The following is a 10,081-nucleotide window of genomic DNA, read 5'->3' as shown; positions in this document are numbered from 1 at the left end:
ACTGATGGCTTTTTTGTTCCCACTATCTTTTGGAGGATGGTTGCATAGCAAACGTCCTTGAACGATAGTGTCTCCCTCTGGCAGAGGGCAGTTCTGTTTGCTGTCCAGTAGTCTAGGGCCAATATTGGGCAAGTTTGCTTGCAGTGCATTATAAAAGCCTGGGGCTTCCTAAGCTCGGAGTTCCTCAGTGTGTATGGTCCAGTCTCATGTCCCTTCCATGGGACTTCAGAGTTAAGGAAAGGTGATCTGAATGTGAAGCTCTTGCAGCCTACTGTGCCATGAGTAATTAAAGTCCTTGTGTCTGGCCCAGAGTTTCCTGTCTTCTGCTGGCATCCATGAAACTGCGGCGGGTTAACTTAGATAACAAGTGTAAAATCTCAGACCCTTCAGAATTCTTGACAATGGCCCTTACCATCTTCCGCTTCCTCCTAAACACCTGCCTCCAATGCCAAAGGTGCCCTTAGTGTTCACTAGAGGAGAGATAATTCATCCAAGCTCCCGTAACAGCCCCTCAAGGCCCTGGCAGGATGGCTCCTGACTCCCTGTTTAACCTCACCTCTCATCACCCCCACCCCTGCTCCAGCTCAGGCAACCTTCCCTTGCGTGGGTTCCTACTCTCTTGCATCTATGCCCTTGTCATGCTGCCCACTCCACAGGGGTCATCCTTCTCCCCTTCTGACTGTCCATCCTTTAGGCCAGGATCCTCCAAGAGACCGACCCAGAGACCAGTCAGAATTTCCCTGCCACTGTACCCCCACTTTACGTATCCTTTGGCTTTGTATTGTGAAGACCTGGGTCAACCCACGCTGCCTCTCCCGGAGGTTCCATCCCCTCACCTTGTGATCCTTTCGGCCTCTGTAGCCCCGGCATACAGTAGGTGCTCAACAGATAAGTGATGCCCTGAAGAGTTGACCTGCACAGGGAACGGCCTTGCGGGATGGTAGGATGGAAGGACGGAGGAGTGGAAAAGACATCCCGAGGAAAGGGAACAGAGGCATGGAGGTGGAAATGTCTAGGGCAGGGGGAAATAATCCCATGGAGTCAGATTGAGTTCATAAAGGAAGGCTGAAAGTGAGGCCCAGGGTCCAGGAGGGCTTTAACCACCGGAGCCCCATTCCCCTCCGAGGGCAAAAGCCCTGGCGAGGGCTCCAGGGTCTGAGTCCCTTGACCAGGGGCCTCAAGAGGCTAAGCCCCTTGCAATACCTCTTCCGCCTCCCGCCCCGCGCCCCCCGCCCACCCTCTCTGCCTACGTCGGCCATCAGAGCCTCGCATTGACGCGGGCCCGCGCGTGAGTCAAGCCTGCGTCACGGCGCCCCGCCGCCAGGGTGGCCTTTCGGAAAGCGAGGGAACACTGCGCGCTGCGCTCCGCCCAGCTCCGTTCCGCTCCGCAGAGCCGGCACGACCCGGGCGCAGGGAGGGCGCCACAGTCTTGGCAGCCCCGCGCGCTCCCTCCGCCGCGAGACCTGGGTCCCCGCGCCGCTCCCCTGAGCCCCTAGCGCGCGGCGGGCGGGAGCCAGGTTGGGACTGGCGGTGAGGCTGGGAGTGAGGAGCGAGTGGAGTCGCGTGCGCCGGCGCGCAGCTCCGGTCGCCCAAGCCCCAGCCGGGGGCCTGTGGCCCGGAGGAGGAGCTGTGCGTCCGCGACCCGTCGGGGACCGCGGCTGCTCGGCGGGAGTGCACGGGCCGAGTCTGCGCGACTGCCCACGCGTGACAGGTGAGTCGCCGACCGCGCCCCGCCTGGCTTTACCGGGCCGGCCATTGCAACTTTCCCTGTTCTGGCCCCGCCCCAGCCAGGCAGGGCTGAGGACCAAGGTGCGAGGCGGCGCTCTCCCCTCATCCGCTCGACCCTGCGCCGGTCCCGGGCTTCTCTCGCTGCTCCAGCCGTCGTTGCCTGGCGACGGAGCCCCGGGGCCCGCTCTCCTTCGCGCATCGGGGTGCCCAGCGGCGCACGCACGGGTTGGACACCAGGCTTCAGCTTCTGGTGCTCAGGAGGGCCCAAGAACTCCGGAGGAAATTGGGCTGAGCTGCAGAGGCAAGCGCCTGCGGAGAACCCGGAGGGGGCCTGCCCGGCCCATCCGCGGCTTGAAACTGCGCGCCCAGGGCGCAATTCCACTGGGAGCCTCCTGTGCGGCTGGAGACCCCAGCCCCAGCCGCTCGGCCTCAGGCCTGTGACCTTGACAGTAGCATTGGCAGCGAAGCAGAACGCTCAAGCCCGAGATGAATATTTAATTCCCAGTCCTGGGGCTGATCCTTGCTGGATTCGGAGCCAGCAGAGAGCCCTTCCTCCCTTGTGGGAAGCGCATCTGGGGAACGGAGTGGCTGAGATAGGGGACTTGCGTGGGGTTCCCATCTGGAGGGGGCGTAGTCCTGGCCGGGCGAGAGGCCTCTGCTACATTTATACCTGTGTGCACCGTGCTCTGAGGCGATGCTGGATGCTCGCTTTACTACAGAGAGGGCCGCTCCCCCAGGGGCGCGGCCGCCTTGGAAAGAAGCGTGATGTTTCCTTTTAGAGGCCAGACAGGCCTGTCAGAAATCAAGTTCAGAAATCCCAAGGCCATTCACCTTACAGGGCCTATGCCCTGTCAAGTTGGCTTTAAAAAATATTTTTTGACCCATTCCTCTTCCCTCCCCCCACCTTTTTTTTTTTTTTTTTAAAAAGAAATACTTTAACAGGCCTTTTGGATTTGGAGATTTCTAACCAGAGCTACCTTTGGGGCAATTCATCTGTGAACTTGCAACAGATGGGGATGGATTGGGGAGACAGGGAAGTGGTAATAAGAAGGAAGATTCTTTTTCCGGGCACTGTCCTTGTTAACAGGAACTTCAGGAACAAAGACAATCCTGCAATGGCTCCCAAAAAATTCAAGCGAAACTTTAGTTAGCGCCTAACTGCGAAGGCCTTGCTGGCCACGCTGATTGATGTCTGGAGAACAAGGTCAGAGTGTGCTGAGGTTAACAGTGGGGGGTTCTTAAGTCTCGTTCTGTGCTTACATTATCCCATGGCTCTGTGAGGCAGACCCATCACCTGGGCAGGAAGAGTTTTGAGGTCACACCTGATTGTCCTTGGCCATGGCCCATCCACGGGGACCATCAGAGGCTTTAGCTCCGCTGCCGGATTTTTCTCTAATGGAACATCTGTGGCTAAGTAGGTGGTTGAGTTTCAGCGAATCCCTGCAGCTCAGCCTGGAGGGTGACTCAGTGCAGGAGGCAAATCGTGCCCACCAGCTTTGATTGGAGTGAGTTTGTTTGGCCTGAGTCACTCACAGAGTCGTGTGTCAGCTGACTGTGAGTTGAATGGAGTTCTTTAGCAGGACTCGTGAGCAGGAATGGCCTGAGCCCAGGTGTTTCAGGCAGAGATGGGCAAGTTCTCTGAGGGAGCTAAGCACAACTTTGGCTGCTGAGCAAGTTTCCTGGAGCTCTGACTCCATGGGAAGGTGAGCAGGGCCAGGCTGGGCTGGGCAGGGAGATGGGGAGAGTTGAAGGGGAGGGAGTGGAAAGGCTCTGTGATTGTGGTCAGAACTGGGCCCAGTGTTCTGCCATGTGCCAGTTGGGTGACCTTGGGCAAGTCATTTCACCTCGGGAGTCTCAATTTCCTGAGCCGTAAAACAGATGCCTATGATATTTTTTCTGCAGGCTTATTTTGAGCCAGGTGTTAGACACAGCAGGCTCATCAGATGTTAGTTTCCCATCCCTTCCCTTATGGGCCGTAACCAGAGGCAATTCTTTCTCTCACTGCCCCGGCTCCACCATGAAAGGAGATGTGGAGACACGTGAAGTTTCGGTGCTTCCCATGTGATTAAGAAGGACCCGTAACTCAGCTTTACACAGGCCTGTTTCCAACCCTCAAGTCTCTCCATGAGACCCTAAATTGGGAAGCCTCATTAAGAGCAGGATTAGTGTTGGGGTAGGATGGGGTTCAGCTGTGCTGGGTCTGCTGGCTGCCCTTGGCCACCTGCAACAGCTCTGGGGTGACTCCAGGACAGACCTTGACTCCTTTGTGTTGCTTTCTGACTGTGGCCTTGTCCCAAGCTGCAGCACGTGCTGGGTGGACTTCAGGGATCATTTCTCTTTGTTCAGGTCTTGACATCCTCCTCCCTAGTCATTCTATCCATAATAGAATTGAAAGCTACAGGAGAACTGTTCAGGAGAACTGAGGCTGGCCTTTCCTGGAGAGGAAAAGGGAGGTGTGGGACTCCTGTTTTCCTGAAGGATCCTGAGCCCCTACTTTTCTCCTTCTGTAAAACGTCCAGATTTTGATGCTGAGCTAAGATGTGTGTGCCTTAAGAGTGAAGGAGAGGCCGGGCGTGGTGGCTCACGCCTGTAATCCCAGCACTTTGGGAGGCCGAGGCGGGTGGATCACGAGGTCAAGAGACCGAGACCATCCTGGTCAACATGGTGAAACCCCGTCTCTACTAAAAATACAAAAAATTAGCTGGGCATGGTGGTGTGTGCCTGTAATCCCAGCTACTCAGGAGGCTGAGGCAGGAGAATTGCCTGAACCCAGGAGGCGGAGGTTGCGGTGAGCCGAGATCGCACCATTGCACTCCAGCCTGGGTAACAAGAGTGAAACTCCATCTCAAAAAAAAAAAAAAAAAAAAAGAGTGAAGGAGATAAGGGGTTCCCCAATGCAGCAAGAAAGAAGCCATGCTGGCTCTGGGGACTCCAATCTGCTACTGGAAATGTGTGTGTGTGTGTTCGCGTGCTCACATGCACATGTGTGTATGCATTGCCATTCATTTTGGAGCCAATGTCCTCCCCATTGGATCTAGGAGCAAATTCCAAGGATGACAGAAACAGAGATGAGGGCCGGGCGCGGTGGCTCAAGCCTGTAATCCCAGCACTTTGGGAGGCCGAGGCGGGTGGATCACGAGGTCGAGAGATCGAGACCATCCTGGTCAACATGGTGAAACCCCGTCTCTACTAAAAATACAAAAAATTAGCTGGGCATGGTGGCTCGTGCCTGTAATCCCAGCTACTCAGGAGGCTGAGGCAGGAGAATTGCCTGAACCCAGGAGGCGGAGGTTGCGGTGAGCCGAGATCGCGCCATTGCACTCCAGCCTGGGCAACAAGAGTGAAACTCCATCTCAAAAAAAAAAAAAAAAAAAAGAAACAGAGATGAGAAGATTCCAGAGAAGCAGTTTCCTTCTGCCTGTGCACCCTCCTTTCCCTTAGACTCCTTTCCCTTTTCTGTCCGGGTTTGCTGCAGCAAGACAATTCATTATTAATCCCTTTAAAGCTGCTAAGATAAGCAGCAGAATAGTTTAAAGGGAATATGGGTTTAAACTTTTTTGCTAGGACTAGCTTTGAGTTATCACTCGTTCCCAGGCTGAGCTCTACGTCCTCACAGCCAAACATTGGAGCACCAGGATGGGAAAACAAAACAAAAAACATGTCACCTCAGCCCCTGACCGATGTTGCTGGCTGCAGAGGTCAGAAGCACAGTGCCATAGGTAGATCTGATTGCTAGAGCACTATCCCAAACTCAAGTGGGACAGTGATCTGTGAGGAAATGCCTGCTTTGCGTGTTTTTAGGAGGGGTGAGTGCATTCCGGATTCCAGCAGCTCACACTGTACTTGGCACGAATTGATAATATCCAGTTGTTTATTGAGGCTTCTGTGCTGTGCTAAGTGCTTTATTCCCAGACCATCTCATTTAATCTTTTACAATCCCAGGAGGCAGATATTGCTATCTGTACTTTACAGATTGTAAAATTTTAAGGTTCAGAGAGGTTAAATAATTTGCTCATGGTCACATGGATAGTGAGTAGCAACCAAAGAATTGGAAGTCTGTCAGTCCAAACTTCATGTTCCTAACCTCTATGTGATAGTTTTCTGCAATACATTCTTAATAAACGCTGACAACCTAAGCATTTACGCAGACAAGATTGTCTAGACCTGCGAGTCCAGTTTTTTTAAGCTAGTGCCCTGGGAAAAGGGGAAATGGGCCTGCACTAATCGCAAATTGGTGGGAAATGAACATAAGCACATGTCCAAGGTTTGGGGAATATGGTATTTGGCTCCAGGTGGGTTGAAATCCAGAAAAAGACCCCAGGCTCCATCTTGGTGCTTTTTTTGTCCTTTCCCTGCCCTTCTCTTCCTGACCTCTACTGCCCTTGACCTCATTCCCTTAAAAATATGTCCAAGCCAGGACTGGCGCGGTGGCTCAAGCCTGTAATCCCAGCACTTTGGGAGGCCGAGGCGGGTGGATCACGAGGTCAAGAGATCGAGACCATCCTGGTCAACACGGTGAAACCCCGTCTCTACTAAAAATACAAAAAAAAATTAGCTGGGGCCGGGCGCGGTGGCTCAAGCCTATAATCCCAGCACTTTGGGAGGCCGAGGCGGGTGGATCACGAGGTCGAGAGATCGAGACCATCCTGGTCAACATGGTGAAACCCCGTCTCTACTAAAGATACAAAAAATTAGCTGGGCATGGTGGCACGTGCCTGTAATCCCAGCTACTCAGGAGGCTGAGGCAGGAGAATTGCCTGAACCCAGGAGGCGGAGGTTGCAGTGAGCCGAGATCGCGCCATTGCACTCCAGCCTGGGTAACAAGAGTGAAACTCTGTCTCAAAAAAAAAAAAAAATGTGTCCAAGCCAGGGGTTCGTGTGTGGAGCAGTGAGAGGAGTCAGAGCCAGGTGGATGTTGCCCTGAGAGTTTCTGCATATGCAGAATCAAGGATGGCCACTGGCTGATGGGACCTTGGTGGGTCAGGTTTCTCGGCTGAAGAGTGTATGCCAGCGATTTGCAGTAGTTTCTGGTGAGTCCCAGACCCCAGAGCAAAACTGCTAACACTTCAAGGTTATTTACAGCAGCTGCTGGCAGGGCTGCTTGGGGGAGATGCCACATGCTTCTTCCTAGACTTCCTGATCTTGTCCCATGGAGAGCCCACTTTCTCCTCACTCCAGAGCTTTGCCACGCGTGTCCTTGGCCACTCTGGGAAACCTGACACTGATTCCTCCAGCTTCTCTGTCTCTTCTCTTTCTCTGAAAAATTGCCAGCCCCGGAACAGGCTCATGCTGTCCTAGCCTGCCCCTCATCTCCAGACCACCTGAGATCTCAGGAAGTTCCTGAAGGTGGATAACTGAATGTAAGTATTAAGGCTCCTCACCCTCAGTGGATGAAGACGACTTCCCAGAAACCCTTGCTTCATAGGCAGCCATCTTGTGGAGATAAGTCCTTTGATAATTCTCTTTTTCTTCCTCCTCCTCCCATGAGCGAATCTTAAAACATTGCTCGTTTATGGGCAAATCCAGTTTTTAAAAAAATATAGTTAGATATTTAATATGTACAGAAAATTCACATGTAAGAGCATAAGCTCAGATGCAATATGAATTACTGTATACACTTATTCTCATATTCAGAACCAGGTATGTTTTGGTAGGGACTAATTCTGGGTCAGGTGAGTCCTAGGCTGCCTGAGTCCCCATCTATGGAGCTTAGTCCATTCTGTGTCCTCTTGTGGAGTGGGAGAGAGGCACATATAGAGCCTCAGCTCACAGGCCCTGGAGTCACCTCATTAGCTGCAGTTGTCCTACTGAGCTGCCACTCTCCCTTCCCAAGCCTACCTAGCAGTTTATTTGAAGATAACAAGTTGCCTGTCACTGTACTCCATCATTTCTAATTACTGATTTAATTAGAATTTCTGCTGGACTCTGCGTACCATGAATTTACTACCTGTTATTTGCTTGCAAGTGGAATTCACTGATCCACACCCCAAAATTCTACCAGCTACATTTTTCTTTAATTATAAGACTCCTGGGTTCCCGAGGCTTTAAATCCCACACCAGCTCTAAATAGGGCAGAAGCAATGTTTGCTAAAGCTACCTTGCAAGAGGAATGATAGAGTCACTTGATAGGGTGGTCCCGGAAGGTACTGCCAAGTGAGTATTCATTGAGGACTTGGGCCTCCCTTCCTTTGCCCAGATCTAAAGGAAGGAGAGCAGCTGTTCTGTGCTGCGCAACCTGGGGCTGGCTCCCAGAATGACCTGGTGGGCGCTGTCCATGGTCCTGCCACACCACTGGGGCCATCTGCCTGCTAGTAATTTGGGACTCCTTTAGAACAGCTGGAAGGAATCTCCTTGACCAGTTCCCCAAATTGTTTTATATTGTGAATTTTGGAAGAGGACTTGGTGAAGTGAGCAGGTTCCTGACCTCTGGGAGAAATGATGGTAGATGGGCTCATTCCACTGCTGACTTCCTGAATGTGTCATTTTGCACAGTGTATCATTTTGCAAGGCTGGATGGTACACTGCAAAACTTCCCAACCAGTGCCACAGATGGGCAGCATGTGGCCGAGAAATAATGATGCCCTCATCCCTTGGAGTAGCCTGGGATGGCCTAGCATGGTGGCGCCTCTTCCACGTACCCCAGTGTGCCATGCCAGTGTTATTTTCTGTGCCATGAAATGCAAAAGATTGGAACATACCAGTATGTCAGAAAATAAATACAGCTACAGTGTGGTGGATGACAGTCTGAATCCTGCTCTTCCATTTTATGGCTGGGTAATCTTGTATATGATAGAGCAGGCGTCCCCAAACTACGGCCCACGGACCGCATGCAGCCCCCTGAGGCCATTTATCCGCCCCCCCGCCGCACTTCAGGAAGGGGCACCTCTTTCATTGGTGGTCAGTGGGAGGAGCACAGTATGTGGCGGCCCTCCAACGGTCTGAGGGACAGTGAACTGGCCCCCTGTGTAAAAAGTTTGGGGACGCCTGAGATAGAGGCTTTTTTGTCTGAAAGATAAGAATTGTATTTTATCTCAAGTTTTTGGGAGGACAAGTAACATATGTAAGCACAGTGGGTCACCTGTGGCTTGTCTCAATGGGATACTTTTCTGCCCAGCCCTCTACAAAGCTGCACTGAAGCCTGGTGAGGAAAGAGACACAAAACCTTCTCATTTTCAGGAAAGAGACATCATGTGGGGACTGTAATTAAGGGTTTCTGATCACTATTCCTTCAAGAGCTCTTCAGCAGTCCTTTTGGTAACTCAGGTAATTGGACACCCTCGGTGCCCTCTCTCTCCTTCTGAGACAACAGAAAATAGTGACTTTAAGAAAATCCAGTTTAGATGATGTTGGCAGATGCTACGAGGAACCATCTGTCCCCATAGTGGTCCCCTCACGAATGAGGAAAGAAAGGAGTGAGGCTTTTACTAGTTGTTCCTGGACTTTTATTTGCACATCTGGTTTTTAAAATTTTTCTTTTTCCAAATTGGCATACTCTCATGGGTCCTTTATCTGTCTGAGACCTAGTGTGCCCTTCAGAACCTCAGGGCCTCAGTTTCCCTTTCTTTTCAAAACTCAAGCCTCATCCAGTAGCCTGATCCACATCACCATCATTGCTTACCTACCCTCCCTGTTTCCTCACTTGTCCTACCAGCAGCCATTGATCCCTACACAAATAGTTGCGTCAGTCCAGGCGCGGTGGCTCACGCCTATAATCCTAGCACTTTGAGAGGCCGAGGTGGGTGGATCTCGAGGTCAGGAGATTGAGACCATCCTGGCCAACATGGTGAAACCCCGTCTCTACTAAAAATACAAAAATCAGCTGGGCGTGGTGACACACGCCTGTAGTCCCAGCTACTCAGGAAGCTGAAGCAGGAGAATCACTTGAACCTAGGAGGCGGAGGTTGCAGTGAGCTGAGATTGCACCACTGCACTCCAGCCTGGGCGACAGAGCGAGACTAGACCTCAAAAAATAAAATAAAATAAAATAAAATAAAATAAAATAAAAAAGTAATAAAATAAAATAAAAAACACTCAGGCCACATCACTCCTCTGCTTGAAAACCTCCAACAGATTCCCATTGGCCTTGAAAGAAAACCCTAACTGCTTTCCATGCTCTGTGAGTCCTGCCTGCTCGGGACAGTCGCCGTCTTCCTAGCCCAGCACCTTCCACTCTTCTGTTGTTCAGGTTGCTCCAGGCCTCTGGCTGTTGGTCCGTTCTTTGTACTCACCAGGCATGCACGTCCTGCCTCAGTGCATTTGCACTTTCTGTTCCCTCTGCTCTGAATGCTTTCCCAGGACATCCACATGGCCCACTCCCTCACTCTATTCAAGTCTTTATGTCGCCTTCTTAGAG

The 10,081-nt window shown here is 51.9% G+C and overlaps 1 protein-coding gene across 1 annotated transcript in view; it reads left to right on the top strand.

The window, feature by feature from the left end:
- Nucleotides 1–1,311: 1,311 nt before the first annotated feature.
- The window catches only part of SLC6A17 (solute carrier family 6 member 17), a 55,871-nt gene continuing 47,101 nt past the window's right edge, over nucleotides 1,312–10,081 (top strand). Inside the window, exon 1 of the mRNA XM_003933428.4 lies at nucleotides 1,312–1,711. The gene's annotated coding sequence lies outside the window, so the exon portion shown is untranslated. The remainder of the gene's footprint in view (nucleotides 1,712–10,081) is intronic.

This window comes from Saimiri boliviensis, chromosome 11 (genome assembly GCF_048565385.1).
Source record: "Saimiri boliviensis isolate mSaiBol1 chromosome 11, mSaiBol1.pri, whole genome shotgun sequence".
In the NCBI taxonomy this organism is placed as follows: domain Eukaryota; kingdom Metazoa; phylum Chordata; class Mammalia; order Primates; family Cebidae; genus Saimiri; species Saimiri boliviensis.
Note: the sequence above shows the minus strand (reverse complement) of the source record. Positions and strands in the feature narration are given on the sequence as shown.